The 20,593-nt window shown below is 35.6% G+C and overlaps 1 protein-coding gene across 6 annotated transcripts in view; it reads left to right on the forward strand.

The window, feature by feature from the left end:
- Positions 1-20,593, forward strand: part of LOC105204695 — a 288,926-nt gene that overhangs the window by 241,892 nt on the left and 26,441 nt on the right. The window lies entirely within an intron of this gene.

Raw genomic sequence — 20,593 nt, forward strand, 5'->3', positions numbered from 1 at the left:
TAATGTGATCACAACAAAATGTTGTTTAAACAAATTTTTAAATGTTTTATTCAAAAGTTTTACACGGAAACTGTGACTTAATAAATAATTTTATCACATTAGCATAACTTAATTATACTTTTTTTTTCCTGAATGTATATACAGGAAAATTTTTATCTAACCTTCATTAAGACGCTTTATTAGGACTATATTAAATTCTTATCTCATGTTAAAAACTTATTAAGATTTAATTAAATTATATAAGTGGACTTAATAAGCTTTAATAAAATCTGAATATGAATTTTATGTAAGTTTATAAGACTTTTAAAACCTCCTTATTTACGATATATTAATTTTTTTGCGGAGATAATAATATAACGAAAATACTGCTTCTTCCATAATATTATTTCCGAAATTATATATTTAAAAATATTTCGCCGTCGGAAAATTTTTGTCAGGTCTCGACGCAAATTTCGCTGACAAATGGTATTTAGAAAATCACTTACATGTACATTAAGGGTATACGTATTTATAGATCGAGGATGCTTGCACGTTTGTCCCCCCAAGGCTCCCCCTTATTGCAAGGCAATTCTAGACATAATTCACCCTCGTTGTTAGTTTATCCTTAGTCAACGTGTGTCCACACCCAACACGCGGTAGTCACGCCAGCGCTGTCAAGTCAAGTTCACCGTACGTGTCACGTTTGCACGAGGCATCATCCCTTTCGCGAGACAATGTACCCATCCACCGGGACTGACGGCCGACATATACATTTTTCAGTAGTAATAGTAGGTCATCGACGTAAATGGGCAACACGCTCGCTTGCCTGGCTCAGCTTAGACAAATCTGTTTGATGCTCAAACGGAAAAATCTCAATTCGTCAATTCTCGTAAAAAAAGTTATTGTTTAGAGTTTGATTCGAAATTTATCAGATGTATTTAATAACGTACGAATAATTTGAGAAATGAAGATACTACTATTATTTAGAGAACATTATCGGACAAAGACATTCAGAATGAACGCGGCAGGCAGTGAATAAAAAAAAAAAACAATAATAAGCGATAAAATGATAATAATAAGTAATAAGATACCACAAAAATGTAAATCAAATTATAATATGCCGGGAATCGAGTCTGTTCTCGAAACGTCTTTTAATAACGAATATTACGATTCGGCGAGTTCTTTTTGCGACCGGATGCTGCTCAAAAACGGCGATGCGCCAGGTCTCGCAATTATCGCGATTTCAATTATCCGAATTCATTGCTATCGGGATCCGAGCCGGCGGCCGTGGTACACGCCGCAGTCGCGGATTTGCATACGCGAGTATCCCGAGTAAACGTGAATTGTCGAGTAACAAACGTTATCGGGAGCGGGATGCCAGATCCGAATTCCGACGGTCCTTAATTAATTATGACACCGGATAATCGTGTGCCGGGCAGGACCTCGTTAAGCGGCGACGTAACTCCGGCGGTTTTATTCGATCGCGAGACGGGGCGACGATCGGCCCGATCGGGAGCAAATCGCGTCCCTCGGCTCTCTCTCCCTCTCTCTCTCTCTCTCCTTCTCTCTGGTTCCCTCGGCGGTGTGGCGATGCACCCGCGGTGTGGGAACCATGGAACGTCCGATCCCGATTCCGCCGTGCAGACCGAATCTAATTGCGCGGCCACGATCCACACTGTTGCACATTCGATTGCTACCGGCGTTCCCGCGCACGATCATTTGAATACTTCGGCCGGGCTCCGCTCGAACACCGAGGTTTCCCCTTAATGATAAAGCGGCTGTATGTAACCACAGCCCCGGCGTGGGCTATCGGTTCCACGTGAGAGAATTGTGTACACAATGTAGAAACTGATTTCGCGCTACATACCACCGATACGTCGGGCGCGCTCTAAACGTCGTCCGTCCGTCGCGTCGCCTTCGATCGTTTCGAGAGAAATTTGCCGCGACGGCACGGCGATCTGACGATGAGCTCGCCGAATTCCTTCGACGCTAAAATGCGAAATCGGTCGCGACGTTTCCTCCGGTGAAAAATATGTATTTAAACAAAATTTAAGATATCAATTTGATTATAAGCACGATCCATTCCTTTCCGTCATTCTATTTGTAGAACATCCTTCTGACATTGTTTTCTCCATGTGTACCTAATATTTTTTTGTCAAAATACTTTTTAAAAGGCTTTCAAAAGGCCTCAAAATTAAAGAAGAAAAGTCGGGACTTAATAGATTCAAATTGATTCAGTTGACATCTTTTATATATGTTATAAATTAAGAATTATACTTTAATATACTTTATATATTGTAAATTGTGTTTTATACGCAATCAAAATTGTACCCTGTAATTCGCGTGGGATGTTCAAAGCAAATATTACGTTCTCCGTATTTCGGGAAATACGGCCGACGATCCGATCGCGTTATCGTCGGCCGTCCACGCGAGAGCGCATTAAAGAATCATCCATCCACCTATACGGGGGATAGGTACTCGACTGCCCGGCATAATACCGTCACTCGAGCCCCTTCGGTACACACCGAGCGGGACCCCGGCACGCACGCGAGCGCAATGTGCATACATTGTAAAAAATGACGGATGATGATTTCCCGAGCCGATGACTCTCTATACGGGGCGCACGCGAACGCGTTGAGTATGAATTGCAGAAAATAGCGGACGATGATTTTCTGACTCGATGACCGCATATCCGAGACAACAAAAAAGAACCAAGAAGTGGTTTGTTACATGAGCGTTCTAGATTTCCTCCTAAATACCCCTCGCGATATGCGCATATGCATGCGCGTGTGTATGCGTACGAAATCACCGACGGAAATCATCCACCCCGGTTTCGCCGAGAATGACGGAAGTCGATTCCGACTTCTTGCAGAAATCAGCGCGAATATTATTGTGGGAAGAAAAGTGCCCCGCAGTTTTATAGAGTTTCAAGATCCGGTGCATAAATTCCGTTTTATTGATATTGAAGATAACTCATACTTGTAGAAATTAATTTGTCTTATGAATGTAATTGACATTATAATTTCAAATTACACTGAGAAAAAAGTGTTTGGTATTGGTGATTATAATTGCATGGTAAATTAATTATGTGTAGGAACTTTATTGTCATGTTTTATTAATAATAACCTTACTTTATAGTTTTGTTAACTATGAAAAAAATTACTATAAATTATGATAATTAAAAATATTAATGTAGTAATTAAAAACATCAAGATATTGAGATCGTAAAAATAAAATAAACATTTCTATGTATTAAATGCAATTACAATTGTAGTGAATACAACTATTTTTTTTTTAACATTCGCTATTTACGTGAAAAAATAACTGAAAAAATAACTGTAATTTGCACGATTAAAACAACTACAAATATATGTATAGTTAGTATCGAAAATGACTATGAATTATAATGAAATTAATCGCAATCACATTTTTTTTCACTTATTGTTAGTGTATCAAGCTTTTATCTCTTGATATTTTAGTCAATTTTTTATAAAATAAACTTGATGGTGTATTTAACGACAAAAATTATAATTTGAGAACGTTAAATAAAATTTATTAAACGTAAATATCATCAATAGTAAATTTTAGAAAATTATTGTTAACAAAATGTATTTCATGTAAAAATAATATTTATAATATAATTTATGGCTTTATCAAATATTACAATTTTATGCTCATAGTAATATATTTAAAAATTTTAATTTAAAATTTTATTAAAGTATTTGCTTCAGAGCTACTGTTGTATGTTTTGACTTGAAAACGGGAACGCATTTTGCGATACACTCGTCTTTTTACCTTTACAGAATCGCATCGGCTATTTACGTTCCTTAATTTATTGATTATTCATCCGCACTTGTGTTTTGCATTTCTTATTTTGTGGCGCAGATTTTCCGATAATCGCGATAGTATTCTTACAATGTGGTTCGTAAACGGATCTTACGGAACACGCGTTGTGGAAATTATATTGAAAGGCCCTTCATCCGTATTCTTTAACAAGCTCGAATTATTACGCCAACTTTCGTGCACGAGTATCCATTGAGACGTAACAATGCACGCAACGGTACCGTATATATGTACGATATATTGAGAAAAACAAGGACGATGACTTCGCACGAAGCCGTGTTCGAGGAAAATGGTCGTCTCGTTACGCGATTTTTCTTCTCTTTTTTTTCTCTTTCTTCCTCCTTATCTTTGATTGTGATACGATTGCGTCTTCGATTACGGTTCGCAGCATTATATTTTCCATTAGTCAATCCTCGTATACTTATACGTATTATATGTATGTACACAGACGAATCTCGCCTTCTATCTTTGGTGACGGGAATTACTTAACGCGACAAGGAATGACATTACAAAATTTCTTTGCATGATTAATAGCGTCCATTTCTTTTTTTTTCACGTATCTACCAATTACTCATGTTTTACCTTGCAATATACATTTTAGTTACCAATGTATCTCTTTCTATAAAAATTATATTCTTAAGTATTTAAAATACACATCGCGTGTTTTATATGTGTATATATGTATAATAAATTTTGATATAAAATGTATATTTCATACATTATTTCTCATTATTGCATCTTTTGATAATCTCTGCTCTCGTTAAATCTGGGAAAGATATTTCCTAATCATTATTCACAATCCTTAAAATGTACTTCATCCCGTTACGGAGATCATTCATCTGCATTCGTAATGAGAATAATCTACCTCATGCAGGTACTTGTCGAGACGTAGAAACGCGAGCAAATGCACGCGAACCTAACAGCGCACTCGTCAGATGTGCTATAAAGAAGCATTGAGAAAAGCACCCCCTCGTACGTTACATGCTACGTGATCATCTTTATACAATAGCTTGACAATAGCATTGAAGAAATATGTCTGTATTTCTTTACTATTGTCCCTACATAATATACTGACTTGTCTATTCACAACGCTTCATTCTCTTTTTAAAAATTATTGCATATTGCTCGTTTACATTTATAATGCGCACGTTAATAAATATTATTACAAAACTAATTTACTAAGTTACTGATCTGTAAGTGAAAAAAATGTATTCATAATGTTTACTAAGAAAGATTTTTCAAAATGATAAATATGTAATGGAAAAAATATTTTTCAACTAAGTTTTGATTAATTAATGTTCTGACGTTAAATTAGTCAAAAGTCAAAATACGAGAGATACAAAATGAACATCTGGGAAACACCATTTTATTGATTAGAGATTGGCCCATTTATCTATAATATATATTTTATCCTTCTTTAGAATACGGTTATACTTAATTAATCATTAGTGTAATGTTATACCATTCTTCTAGCAAAATAACTTTTAAATTGGAAGCAATATTGGAGTAGCATATTTGTTTTCTAAAACTGCTGATAATGACTCAATGACATTTAAATTATATTGTAATGGGAAAAGTGTTATAGGTTTGAAAAACAGAAAGTAATTTTGGAAAATATTGTGAAAAGCAAATTTTTTCCTCTAACGTGATTTACGTAATTAACTGAAAAACGTTTTGCTAAAAAAAATAATATTTCATTGATGACTGTTCAAGCATTGTTACTTTATTCCAAACAAGTGGATAAAATCTGTATGATAAATTATAAAATTTAAAAAGTAGTGTATTTCCTAGGTGTTTATATTATTTTTTCTGTCCTTTGTACAAGAAAAAAAAAAGAATCTACGATGGTGCTTTTTTTACGACCTAAAATTGAAAAACACAAAATTTAGAACAAGATATCTAAATGAACAACCTTACTTTGTAGAAAATAATTTTTACCAGATTTATTTCAAATACGAATCCAATATGTATGTGAATCTCATGAATCGTAAATTAATCTCTAACCATATTGTTGGAGTATAAACGTAACCCCACACAATTTTTGTGGCGGAATTGTAGCCTAAAATTACAATTACTTAAATTACTTCTCTAAAATTTTAATGACAAAGAAAGGGAAGTGCAATTTTTATAATGAAACAACCCCGACTGCTCTCTTTCTATTTTTTTTACAAAAAATTTACAAAATTAGGCTTTTTACACTTCTAACCAGTATGATAAGGACTAATCTTGTTCTCGTTCCGAGATTCCTTGGACTCCGATCACTTTATTACATCTCACAATCAGCCAAAACCCATCAACTCGAATTCATCCGCAACCATCTTAGAAGCCCAATTACAAACCTAATGTTCACGTCCACTCGATCGTGACCGCGCGGGCGGGACGTTCGCCGCATCCGAGCCGACGGACGTAATCGCGACGGGGCGTTTCGGACGACGCGATTACGCGTCCCCGTAATCCCGCTCGCGTAAGCCCGGTTGAAGACCCAGGCAGTAGCCTTGCGTTGGTCCCTTCGCAGCGAGGGAAAAACCGCGTAATGACAGCGCCGACCCACAGTGTAATTCACGAGCCGGTCTGTGCCGCGGCTCCGCCGCCGCCGGCTCTTTAGTTCCATATCTCACGCGAGAAATATAAAAAAGCTCGCGACTCGCGGAACTCGCGGGGGTGCAGGGGAGGTGCGCGCCCGTTAGACTCAGGGCTTGGGGATCGAGGCGCGGTTTCGCGATTGTTCGCGCGGCCGGGGCACGCCGCTTAATTGGACTGATAGAGTCGATTCGATGCTCAACGAGCCTTTATGCCCCGTGACCCACGCCGGATAAAAGTAATAACTTAACTGAAAGGTCAAAGTGCTTATCGCCCGCGAGAGGGAAGGGGGCGAGGGAGAGGAAAGCGGGAATGCGGAGAAAAAGAAAGGGGGAGGCGAAGGGAAGGAAAAAGAGACCTTGAGTCGAGGTCTTTCCCTTCGGGGTAAACCGCTTTCCCACGTGATGTATTACTCCGAGATCTCTCGATTTTCATTTTTGCTCGACGGATAATGCAATTAAAGATAATTAGGAGCTTTTCGAATTTTAATATTAAACTGTGTACATAAGACAGCTGTGCGAGAGGATGCAATCTCTTTCTCTTTCTCTTCTTTTTTTTTTATTCAAACGTCTTTTAATTAAAGTATAATTTTAAATAAAGTATAATTTTCCTTTCTTTTTCTCCCGAGATATATTAATTACCGCAACGCAGAAATTCAACATTGTAGGGCAAACGTCAGTTACGTCTGGCGCAGGATGCGGTTTGGCGCATTGAAAATTAATCTCGCGGAGACAAGTTTAATTATGGCTCGCCTTAAGGATATTAAATATAAATAGTAATGATAGTAATAAAGCGGTAACGGATTGGCTCTGCCCATACCCGTCGGCAGTACGTGTTATTTGCATAAACGCAACCGCGTACAAGTTGAAATCCATCAAAGGGTCTAATGGTGCCGCGTGGTCCGTCAGAGGCGCGGTAAAGATGCGATTTATAAGAAATAATTGCAGCGCACGACTTCGCAGCTTTGCCGTACCGTCAAAGTCTCTCTCGAGATTCCGCTCGCGTTGCTGGAAAAAAAAAATGATAACGCGTCTTAACGACAGCCGCGGAGACGACGGTAAATCTGCATCTCGCCGTTACCTCGTTTACGTATCTGTAGCCACGATCGCGTATTAATTGTCGTCGCGACGCGTGAAATGTCGTCGTGTGTGATTTAGGACTCGGGAAAACGAGCTCGAACGCACGACACATGTCACTTGGATGATGAATTATTTTTACGAGTTATCCGGATTACGTGGCACACAGTTACACACGTAATTGCATGGTGGATTCAGAAATAATTAAGTGACGTTATGTATATGAGATCAATCAAGGCGCAAGTAGCATTATTGAGGATTATGATAATTTGCATATAAAATACGATTTATAAAAATGTTAAATTACTGTTCGGAGATAAGATCATTTAATAAAAATGTTATATTTTTTCCATCCATAAAATGTAAAAGAGTGATAAAAGATTGTTTAATTATAATATACTAGGAAAATTCTGGTAATAACTACCAAAGTAATTTATTTTGCATACTATAGTGTTACATTTGATAAATATAATTAAACATGATAATAGTAATCAACCGTTTGATGAATAATTAGAGAAATGAAATTAGCATTTAACTTATTTTGATTATATTAATTGAATATTTTATTGAAATTGTTTAATGTTTTAGTAATTATTATCTAGGCTAGATTATTATTAATAAACTTTTTCAGTGTAGTTACAAGTGGAGAGGTGCTCATTAATTTATTTCATTTTTGAAATTATCAAGATTAATACTGATATTTGCTTGATACAAAAATAGATTCTAAGACATTAAGATAATGTGATAATTTATTGTCGGTCAATAAAAGTTAAATAAGTAAATTGTCCGAAGTTAAAAATCCATACATAAATAATAATTAAATAAATAAATAAATAATTGAGAGTCGGACCATAAAATACATAAGTAAATAAATAAATAATTGAATAAATTACTGGACGCTTTAAAGGTTCTTACTCTAAGTTCACAATCTCCTTAGCAAAGAAAGATACGCATTGTGCAAGCATTCAGTGTCCGATTGAGAATTCAGGCCATTCTAACCGCCTGCCTAGAAAACGTTCCGAATCAAGAACTTGGATATTCTTTCAATTGAATTCCCAATCGAACATGATTAAATTTTTCTTCAAGATGTGTTTTAAAAAGGGCATTTTTGTCTGTGAGAAAGAAAAAATTATATGACATAGCACATATATTATACAGATGTCATTGTATCGATACCAACATGATTGGCTTCGGCAAAATAACGACTGATCCATAATATCATAATATATAATCGCAACAATATATATTTTTTATTAAAATCGCTCTCATACTCTTATTTAATAGATGCTATATATTAAAATAATATATCTCGTGTTTAGCGATATTTAACGATATTTAATTAACATAAATTTGTTTATGAAAGAAATCCCAAGTTTCGGAAAGAAGAATTATGCGCCATTTCCACGCTAAAATCCGTACAAAGTGAATGTTATCTTGTTCATTACATGCTGTCGACTTGTAGGCATAAATTATTAATAAGCTGTGAAGTTTTTTTGTTTCTAATACATTATATTATAATACCTGTGTTATATAAAGATGCATCAATTTGCATATTTGAATTTATGGGTAATATAAGTTTTTTGCTTTTACATTTATTTAATCATTATAAATTTACTTACATGTTATTAAACACTTAATGTTTTTTCTCTTTTAAAAAATTATTCTTATTTACTTATACATTTTTACTTTTCTTTTAAATTGCTTAACATTTTTATAAATTTTTACATTATTGCTATCGAAAAAATCTTGATTAAAATTTTTAAATGTATTGTTCATAGCTTTCTAAGAAATTTTATATTGCATTATTTTATATTATTAATTGTTCTAAAAGAGTTTATTGTAATGCATATGAATCAATCTATGAAATGATTTGCAATTGTCTTTCTTTTTCTACATTAGCTATCGTATAATAATTTACTCAGTATATAATGACTTACCTTTTCCAACTTTTTATCAATATCAGGAATGTTTAAATTCCTAACATGTTTCGTGACATCACTAATCATATCTGGCCATAATGTCATTATTTTCCGAGTTTTCTCCTCCATCGTTATCCACATCGTTTGAGTTGAGAAAGAAGCCATTTTTGTTGTATTACAGTGTTCTACAACTTCAACAATCGGTAACAATGATTCAATCGTATTATGAACAAAATTGTGATAAATTACAAATCAACTATTTAATAATAAAAGCAATAAATTAAAAAAATTTTTTTTGTTAAATTTATAATTTTGTATACTTTCTTATTTATGCCAAATAAAATTTGAACTCTTACTGGAGGAGATAGACAAGAAGACACGAAAAATTCTCTTAAAAAATTTTTGATTTAATTTGTAATCTATTTTCTCATCAAATTTACAAATAAGTACAACAAAACGCAAAACAAAATTTTACGTAAGATTAAAAGTAAACAAAAAATCAAACTTTTAAACCGATAAGAGAATTGTTCTCAAATTTTACACAGATGCTCAAGCATAATAATAAAACAATTTATGAAATTTTAATATTTTCAGTAATGTTTTGAAATGACACATCTTTAGTCAATTTTATCTAAACAAATTGTTTCTTAACAAATTTATTTAGAATAGTCCCAACAATCTAATGCTTGAATCAATATATACTATTGTTTGAATAGTGTAGTTATTGTTTTTTGATAGAACTGTAATGGATGTGATATTACGGACTGAGAACTATTATTTCATGCTCGTACAAACCGAGAATTATCGATAGTAACGCTAGCATATTATATTCCAGCATGTGAAATGCATTTAATAATAATAAAAATTTTTTTTATTGTTTTTATGGCCAGAACTATTGATATGATGGATAGAAACGGTAGAACTCTTTGAATATTCGTACTTTATGGTTCGTACGTTCAAAATTCTATGAGACGCTGAAGGTGTAACGGGAAGTTAGCAACTCATTTCTTGAAAAATTTTTTTTTGCGTAATTCGATAGAACTATTGCTAAAAACCATCCAGAACTGTAGAATTATAGTATATGTGAGCAAAACTGTCCTTCTTTCGTAGGATGCCAAAATATGCCAGCTTCATACACGTAGCAAAACGCCGATTTCGAAAATACAATTTTAAATAAAACGCGTTTATTGCTTCAAGTTAAGTTTCCAACCAAATAAAATGCAAATTTTATAACTTACACGAATTTGTCTGTCTATTCTAGGGTCATATGGTAAGTCCTCCAATCAGTTGCAGCCACCAAATTTTCAATTTAAACTTGTCGCCGCTTTTGTCTCTTGAGTTCTTTGCTACGCTCTAAAATCTGAAATTTTAGTGTACGTAACGATTTCTTTTTTAATGTATCTATGAGCATTTGAGCCACTACTCGAATCGTCACTTCGATTTCCGTAGATTAATCGATTGTCTCAAATTTTTAGATCCTTTTCTAGATCTACCCGTAATGATAAATATTAGATATATGCATTAATTTTAAAGGATTTACAAGAGATGGCGTAACTAGTACTATATCGCATCAGGTCAAATTGTTGCTAACTTCATGTCAAAGCACCATCAAGTGGCTTTAGTTTTCTGTATGCGCCACCAAATTGTAAACATTGTTTTTTTGAGCATTAAATATGTCAAAATTTGTGCCAACAAAATGGCATTTGCAGGAAGCTTTGCTTTTTTGCTTCCATTCGAAGAAAAGTGTTGCTGAAAGTCAACGAATGTTGTCGGAAGTTTACGGTGATTATGCTCCATCGATTTCAACATGCGAATACTGGTTTCGATGCTATAAAAAAGGTGATTTGCATAAGTCGATTTGTGGATAGCTTCTAAAGATGTACCATTCTTTCAACGTGAAATCCATCTACTACCAGAAAGATGGGAAAAAGTAGTGGGATGGGAAATATTTTGAATGATCAATTTGGTAACCATTTCGTCACAGCAAAGCCGTAAGTTTACCTTAAAATTAATGCATACACCTAATAATTCAAAATATAACAAAATAAAATACTGCGATAGAATTTTCGTATGTACTGCTCGTTAATGCTATACTGCCTGAACCCTATTCTCTTTCGTAACGACAACACGGTACCGTTACAACGTCGTTGCACAAATATTATACAGTACCGGCCAAAATTATATTACCTTTTGATTATTTTTTAGCATAATTTGTTTTAAAAGGCACGAATCTCTCTTAAATCATAATATATTTTAATGATAAGTAACTTACGTAAATAACAACTTTTTATTAAATAATAAAAACAGCAACACGTGGAAAATTATTTTTATTAAAATGTTCCAAAATATGTAAAATATGAATCATAATTAATTTTGAGTCATAACAAGTATAAATAATGTGCAATATTAAATTTAACTGCTAAAACTAGGTTATTGTGGTAAAAACAATGATTGCGATGCGAAAAACAAAAAAAGTACAAAAGTGCAACTATGACAAAATTAATCAAAATTCGCAGATCACAGTGTATGTTGTCAAATCTTATTATACTTTATATACGAGGTGTACCTTTCATCAAGAATTTACTATAAAATTTTGAGTGATTAGATACACTTCGATAAAAGTTATGCTCCAAAAATCGAAAGGTGATATAATTCTGGCCGGTACTGTACATGGTAGAAAAACTGCGCAACGACAATCTACTGATATAGAATAGGTTACTCATACACTCATAGAAAAGGACTGCTTTTGGGACTAGTCGCATCTATCGTTCTACATCTGCCCCGAACCTGTTCTATAACCTGTTCTATCTACCTACATCAACCCGTTACCTTAAAGTGAGGATTCTTTGGAAGGTACAAGAAATCGATTTTTTTTTATTACATTTTATAAAAGTACATGCTTTTAAAAATCAACCTTTAAATTTTTATCAAAAATTTATCAAAAATTTAATAAATTACGGAAGGTATAACATTTTATTCGAAGCGATAAACATTTTTACATGTAGTATTTCTTTTTGCTTTTATTTTATTATTTTCTATTATAATAAGTACACTTTACTTCAAAAGTCTGATTAGCAATGCTTCTACCTAGAAATGACAAAAAACTCATTATTTGGGCCTGGAATTGTTGATTAGAATAACAGTTACATAAGTACTAAAAATATACGAGTAAATTGTACTCAAAACTTTAAACGCATTTTTGTCGAAATTGTTTTTGCAACAAATTTTCTCTTCTGTAAAAAGAATCTATAATATCATTGTAAGTAATCATTGTAATTTATTAGGAGTATATTTAAATTGTGTAATGTAAATATTGGAAAATTTGATTCGAATTTAATTGATATTCAAATCAAAAAGATTCAATTTGATTCGATTCGAAAATTTTAGATTCGATTTAATTCGATTTGATCTCACAACTTATTTATTTCGCACTTGATTCTTCTTTCTTAATCAGTCTTTAAATTTATAATATAAATAAAAAGGAAGTAAATTAAATGACTCAAGAATATGAAAACAAGGGTAGCGTACAACGAGCATAGACTTTGATACACGTTCTTACCCTCGTTTTATCGAAGGTAAGGCTTAGAATGCGATAGTTATGAAAGTACACACAGGTTGCCTCGGAAAATAGATGGTAATTAAGTGAAGTATGTGCAGCGCGCGCGGGAAATCGTGCATTCGCAGTTCTTGTTAGCGTTTGAGGTATTAAAAGATCGCGACTTACGTGACTCCGAAGGGGAGCATGCTCGCTACTTTCGCGCGTATCTCTCGGTGGATCAGAAGGACGCTTCCGTGATGATATGAGGATGAAGGAGACGGGCAGAAAGGCAACGTGTGCCGGCAAAAAAATTGCACGTGGAACGCGACGTCGGCAATACGTTACCCCCTTCTGTCCGTATGACGCGTGTTTCAAACGGCCATTTTCTCGTAAATCTCTCTTGTCCCTGGACACGAATAAATTTCACCGTCATTTACATTATCGTGCGTAATATTTTGGCGCACTGGTAGGTGTAATGAAGCGGCCCCGCGGCGCACCGGCGCCTCGGGAAAGCGAATTATCGATCACACGAAACACCGTTGAAGAAAAAAATGATTACCAACGTGGACAGTTAAAATGAATAATCGATCGATCTCATTTATAACTCACTAGAGAGTGAAACGAACATTCGGAGAGTTTAAAAATCAAAGATATCGAGATAATCGCATTGGACGTGGAAATGTGTTTTTTTTTTAATCATTTCAATTGTATGAAAAACAATGATCTGAGCGATTTTATACTTGCAATCTTAAATTAGAGTTTTTTTCTTTTTTTTTAATTAGAATAAAGTATGTGAGCTGTATAATACTAAATTTATTTTAAAATTATACAAGCTACGGCCTGTCTTGTCTTTAATTGTATTATGTATAAAATCGCTTGATTCTAATATTAATTATAACTTATTTTATAAATAATAGTTTTTAAAAAATCAAATTAAATAAGCCTACGTACCATATAAATAATGTACAAACGTAAGTGAGGAATGATTATTAATATTATCCTTTGGATAAGATGTTACATTCACTCTTAGGCATCTGTACCATCTTTCCAATTTTATCTCCATGATTTCCTTGATTATCTATTGCTAAACAGTAAATTTTCAGTTTTTTCTTTATCTTTCTTAACACACCGCTCGCTGCAGACTACGATTCGACCTCTAACTTCAGACTACCACGATCCTTCGTTGTTTCAAGCTCGCCTTCCGCCGGGCGGCGCGGCGCGGGCGTCTCCCGTGAGAATCGTATAGCGTACCTGCGTCGAAGGGGGTCAAGAGCCGAGTCGCCCCGTCTTTATCCTGGAATTAATTACCCATTAGCAATTACTCGCGTCCGACGAGCCCCGAGCGTGCGCGCGTTCTCTCGAAACGTCGGCGGCGTCTCGGCGCCGACTGTTACGTTTCTCCGTAGATGCCGCGAATGATTCACCGAGGGATTAGGGCCCCGGGGCCCTTTCCTTCCACCTCCGTCCTCTCTTCCGTCCCGAAGAGAATCAATTGAGCACGTTAAACTTAAATATATACGGCGCGGGGCCTCGCGTTCGCGCGCGAGCCAAACAAGAGAGCGGGCGTTGCGCGCGAACTGAATTATGTGGCACATTTTGACAATTAATAGTCGCTAATGAAGACACAATCGGGCTGCCCCGGAGCACTCTCGCCTTTCACCCCGTTTCTCCCGAGAGGAATAACGTAGAGAGGGACACAAAGAACCGCGAGAAGAAAGGAAAGGAAGAGAGGAGCGAATCGGCCCAAACACCGCAGCTTCATAATTCTCTGATGTAATTGAGAGCTCAACTTCGAGGTCTCGATATTCCACCACGTATCTGCGTTACGGTGTATGTGTTGGGTGAGTGCGCGAGCGCTTGAAATTCATTGTGTATGTGTTTATATGAGTGTGAGCATTTAATGTGGCCACGGTCGCCGGCAGGCGTTAAGCGAAGAGAGCCGGAATGCATGGGCTTGAAAAAGTACAATAGATCATGACCACAGAGATGTCACTTCTTGATTAATGTTTGATTGGCGACTTTGGTTCTGCCGGAGATGAACAAAAATTGCTAAAGATCAGTTATGTTTTCTCAAAAAAAAAAAGAAAAAAAAAACAAGACCTACTTAATTTATTTTAATTTATTTTATTTTACTTTATCAATTTATATTATTTTCGAAAGACCATTAAATAAAATTTTTATGAAATAAAATAAATTACAAGAGAAGTATATTCAGTCAAGGTACTTAATATTTTTCTTGTATACTTCCATCAATTTATTATTAAGCGTTTACGCAAATCGAGATGTTCAATTGATAATTGATATTGCCAAGTTGCGTGTACACTTTTTTACAACATAGAACAGCATCAACGGCAAGAAAAATGTTCTAATAGATCCATTTCGAAGCACACAAATTGCAAACCTGCATCTTGTGCCGACGCGTCGGGACGCCCCGGTCACACAATACAATCGCGATGGAGGAGCGCCGGGAGGACCGGCCGCGGGGTCGGGCGAAAATTATTAACGCGCGATCGCGAATTAATTATTATTACCCGGCTGATTTGTTTCAATTTGTAGCAGGCCCCTTTGATCGCGGCCGAATCGTGTTTCCGTCGTGATCCTCCCGCCCCCGGTGTCCACCGGGCCGGATTTATTTCGCCGGGGGAACGGCCGCGGTACCGGTGCCCGGACGTACCACCGGTGGGGCACCCGCGGACGACGGTACCCTCGGTACCTGCCTCCGCTGTGACACTGAAATATCGCAAGAACGATTTTCAAGTTCGACGGGCGAGCGAGCGCGGGCCTCCTCGTGACGCGGCCGCCGCTCGTTTGTCACGACGCAAGGATACGGCGCGTACGATCGATAACTCGAGGCCTCCGTGTGACGTCCTCCCTCTCTTTCTCTCTCTCTCTTTTTTCTCTTTTCCTTTCTCTCACCTCGTGAAACCAAAATCCCACCCTGCCCGCCAAACCCAGAGGCCTTACCGGAGGGGATGGGCTTTTTGTCACTTCTTTTAATGCCCAAGAGCGGCTACTTAATTCTCTTGTTCTACATGTTGGGTTTAATTTATTTAGCTTTAGTATATTAACTTTCTTCATTGAGATATCTGTACCACCGATGTATTATTACCATACTTGTTTTAAGATTAAAAAATGATACATTTGTTGTATTGTACTTTGATAGATGCTTCTCTCTACACGTGAAAGTATAATTTTATCCTTATGCAATTTTTATCTTTAGACAATTTTAAAAGTATTTGATTACACGTCAAGCGAAAACAAACGCCATTTTTTGGTCGAGATCTTAATGCCTAATAGTATTCGTGGGAATCTATAATTGCCAGTTCATACAAACTAATTTTACTTCACTTTATTGTTTTATTTATTTGCTTACTTTTCTTTAAAAGAAAAAAATGATCAGAAAATTTTCTTGGAAAACTTTTTCTACTTTTTCTGGCTTTTGTTCGTAAATCCCCGTGCAGCGTAAATACCGGAGATATCCTAAGACGTCAAAGATTGTATTTTCATACAGTTGTTAAATATATCTTTACGAATATTTCTCGGAATATTTGAGATTTAATTCTTGATGTTTTCATTACGAGATCAATTATATTAAATAGACATTGGTTTATAACAGAATTAATTCACCGAATATTATTTCGATACCAGTGCCACGGTTTTATTTTTCATCTTACTGTCTCTTCTCCTGTCTCTTTGCGTCATAGATACGCAAGAATTATGCACTTCAAGTTGCATCGCTGAAAAACGCAGAACCTCGCGAGAGCCAAACGAGAACTCGTTAAAGATAACGACAACTCTCTATTCGCTGCTGCTACCGCGTTAACAGTTTTCCACATCTGTGAACGTACAGCAGGGAGAAGAGTATCCGTTAACTTATTACGTCATTACGTCAGAATTTTATCCCCGAAGCAATTTGGAGATAGAAATGTGAAAATATAAACGCTCCTTCGGCTCTCATTTGTTATTGCTTTACGGAAATGCGAAACAAACGACAGCACAGGGATTTCCGCTGTGAAACACAAAAACTGTGCATCTGCATACTATTTACTGAAAAATGCAAATGGCACCGTAGGTAATTAAGGATGCGGAATGTGTCATAGAGTGACGCTGTTTTTTAAGTCAATATCACGCTGTGCCCTACTTACTAACGTTTAAACAACCAGCATTCATTGGCTGCAATTAAGTTTCACGGAAGTAACTGTGTTTTATCACATATTTTTTTTTATTAATCTATAATTGTCATCCGTTTTGCAAATATCGAACCTATAATTTTCTATATCTATGTTATGGAAATAGCTTTCGATATTTTTTCCACATCGCGTATCGCGCTATTGTCGCAACGTTTGCCTCGTGTTTAAATACCGCCCCGTAGAGTGAGACACGCACGATTTATAATAAACACGGCGCTCTTGATCGATACTCTTCGTGTTAAAAAAATATGGAAGCCTCGAACGCGACAGAAACCCATAAATCGATTGGTACACGCATCTCGAGACGCTCGTGCATCGTCTATCATATGTTAACACATTGCTATTCCGATGTCCCTACTTTCCATGTATCTACACGTTTACATAATTTTCTAGATTCTAATTAAATTACGTATACATTTTTTGTTTTAATATTATGAGGCGCGGTGATTCGAGTTTAAAGGCCAATCTTGCAATATGCTCTTTGAGACTGTTTTTTTTTTAGCTTTTTGTCTATTACATTCTTACCTCTTTGGGTACTATTTTATCAACAATTATTTTTCTTATCCTTTGTCTTTTTTTTTGTCAACTTTTATCTCGCCAATTTCAATAAAATATTGCGAGATAAAAAGACAATTAATAGGTGGAAGCAAGAAACAAAAAGCAAAGTGCACGTAGATTAGCCTGTAAAAGAACTAAAAGCTGATATATCAGCTTCTGATGGTTTAAGTGAATTTCATTGCTTATTTTGTATTCATGTTGTACACCTATATATTTATTACGAAGTAAATTGCTGTAACTTCATATAATGTAATTTTTTATTATTTTACTACTTTCTAAATCTTGCTTTAATAATATTTTTATAATCGTTTTTTTATATTTTTTTTACTGTAAATGCTGTTAAATAATTCTTTTTAAAATATATAATAATATAAAGCCCAAATATGAAAAATGTTTATACTTTTCTGGACCAAAAGTTAATATGTCGACTCTGAGGTGGTGCTATCTTTTTCATAGATCTATGCAATGACATGATTAACAAAATTCTAGGTCTAAAACTAAAAATTGTCCTAAAACTTGCTTCTCAGGAGGTTAATCTCCATCTCTGAAAAGTGATCCATCTCTCAAAAAACACAGTAAAAAAAACGCGAATAATAAGAATTAAATTAATATAATTTAACTAAATTTTATTAAATCCTTTGTCTTTCTATATTAGGGAAGCACAGCCTTCAGAATTTTTTATAATAAAATTAAAAGGTTTCAATCAGCATAAAGAAGAATGTATTCTATGAAATTTATTCTAACGCACATAAAATATTCTAACGCATAAGAAATATCAGCACTGCGATCTACCTATTCGATTCCAATATATAAGGCTCATCTTTAATCAGTTATTTTTATATATCGGTTTATGTTTTCGTATTATTAGAATTTTATCCTTTTTTTTGTAAGCGATGCAAAATTTTCTACAAATATTGAATAAAAATTATTTTAAAAAATTAAGTGCTTTTAGGAATCATCTTTATATCACATTGACCTAGAAGACGTTAAACAGAAAAGATCTCTGTCCCAATTACCATTTTCATTGCATCTTCAATTATATGATCTAAATATGCGTACACTGATATTACAATCATTTTACCAACCTTCGGACCTAATTAATTCCCCTCAAAAGGGCACGAAGAATCAATTGTGAACAGAATCTCGACGTACGTACGTAGGTACATGTTTTCGCGAATAATTTTCGTATTGTAAGTAAAGAGGACTTTGTAAAATGTCGTAACGCGCGTTTCACTTTTTATTTAATACAAAATATATCGATTATTATTCTTCACAACCTTTCGCTCGTTTATTTCGATCCGTTGTAAACCATATTGATCCTTTATATCATTTACATCTTATTTTTGATCGTGACTTAATCTTATTCGATATAAAATACACTTTTGGCTAAAAACACTTCGGTTCGGAAGTCAGTCCATCGGTCTCGGACGAATCGTGTCACCGAGACGGCGCGATGCGCGACGGTCAGGTCTCTCACTTGTTTGCGAAATAAGAGCCGACGAGAGGGTTCAAGGGACGGGAAGAAAAACGAGAATGATCCGTGCGGGCCGCTGATGGAAGGTGCGCGACGGAGAGGCGTGCAGCGGGCGAGTCCTGCGGCGGACGGAGCTGGCGCTAGGGCGGGAGAGCGGGGGCGAGGGTGTTGCGCGAGTAGAAAAAGAAAATAGAGCGAAGGAAGGCGAGGCCGACGCATTCTTCGCAGGAATGTAAATCAAGTCTCTCTCTCGCCGAGTCGAGGGAGAGCCCAGGCCGCGCCGATGCCGGCGGGGGTGCGCTAGCGTCCACCACTAAATAATTACAAGCTCTTAATTAACGACGAGGGCCGATCGTAAAGCCATCCGTGACCGCGCACGAGCGCGAAGCCGCGCGCTCTTCTTCTCTCTCCCTTTCTCTCTTTCTCTTGTCCGTATACCTTGCTACCCCGCGGACGCATGTTTCGAGATTATTTAAACGAGCAATGGTAACAAACGTTATACGGACGGACCTTACCGGGATCGTGGCCGCCGTCCGTCGCCGCCGCCGTCGCCGCGCCGTTCATCGGTGACTGGCCTCTCTCGGGTGTGCCCGGTGAGCATGGAAAAAAAGCGGGAAAAAGAGATAAACGATACCTGGGCGCGGAGAAAGAAAGGAAAAGGTAGGGGAAGGGAAGAGAGAGAAAGAGACAGAGAACGGATCAGCGGAGAAGCTGTCTCGCGCGCGCGGATGACATCAGGCTGGTACTGTAATTAATTGATTCGCCCAGGAACATGTGAAAATGCAAAATGAGTTTACATAAATGCACGGACAAACGATCGCGCGAATGTATGTGCATTAGCTTGCATTAGGAATATTCCAAGGAATTCGTGCTGAATAATCGCAATATGTAATATTGTAATATGTACAAAATGTAAGACATAAGACATAAAATAATCGAAGGAAATAAAACGTTCACAAGGAAAAAAATATCATTAGGTGAGACATTAGCTATACAATGAATATTTTCTTGATAATGTTTTAAAATACATTCATTATTTATTTACTTAAAATAAACTTGTGTACACACACAGAAAAATGCATTCTATAAATTACTAGAATTAAGTAAATATCATTTTTATTGCACAAATATTTTATAAGTTTACATGTTCTCAGAAGTCACAAGTTCATTATAAACATAAAATCTGTTCAAAACTTTAATTAATAATATTAAATTAAAAGAAGAACTTGATTTATTTATTATTCTGACTTTTGATTGATAAAATTTTATATTCTTTGAAAGGGTATCATTTTTTTAATGCTTATTAATGAATTTTTTAAAATTGTTTGTTGAACATATTTTAAAACAATTATCAAATAAATATATTATATTTATCATGAAAAATAATCATTAATTATTAAAAAAAGTTAATTCAATAATCACTTTTAAAAAAATTA

Source organism: Solenopsis invicta, chromosome 3, assembly GCF_016802725.1.
Source record: "Solenopsis invicta isolate M01_SB chromosome 3, UNIL_Sinv_3.0, whole genome shotgun sequence".
Taxonomy (NCBI): domain Eukaryota; kingdom Metazoa; phylum Arthropoda; class Insecta; order Hymenoptera; family Formicidae; genus Solenopsis; species Solenopsis invicta.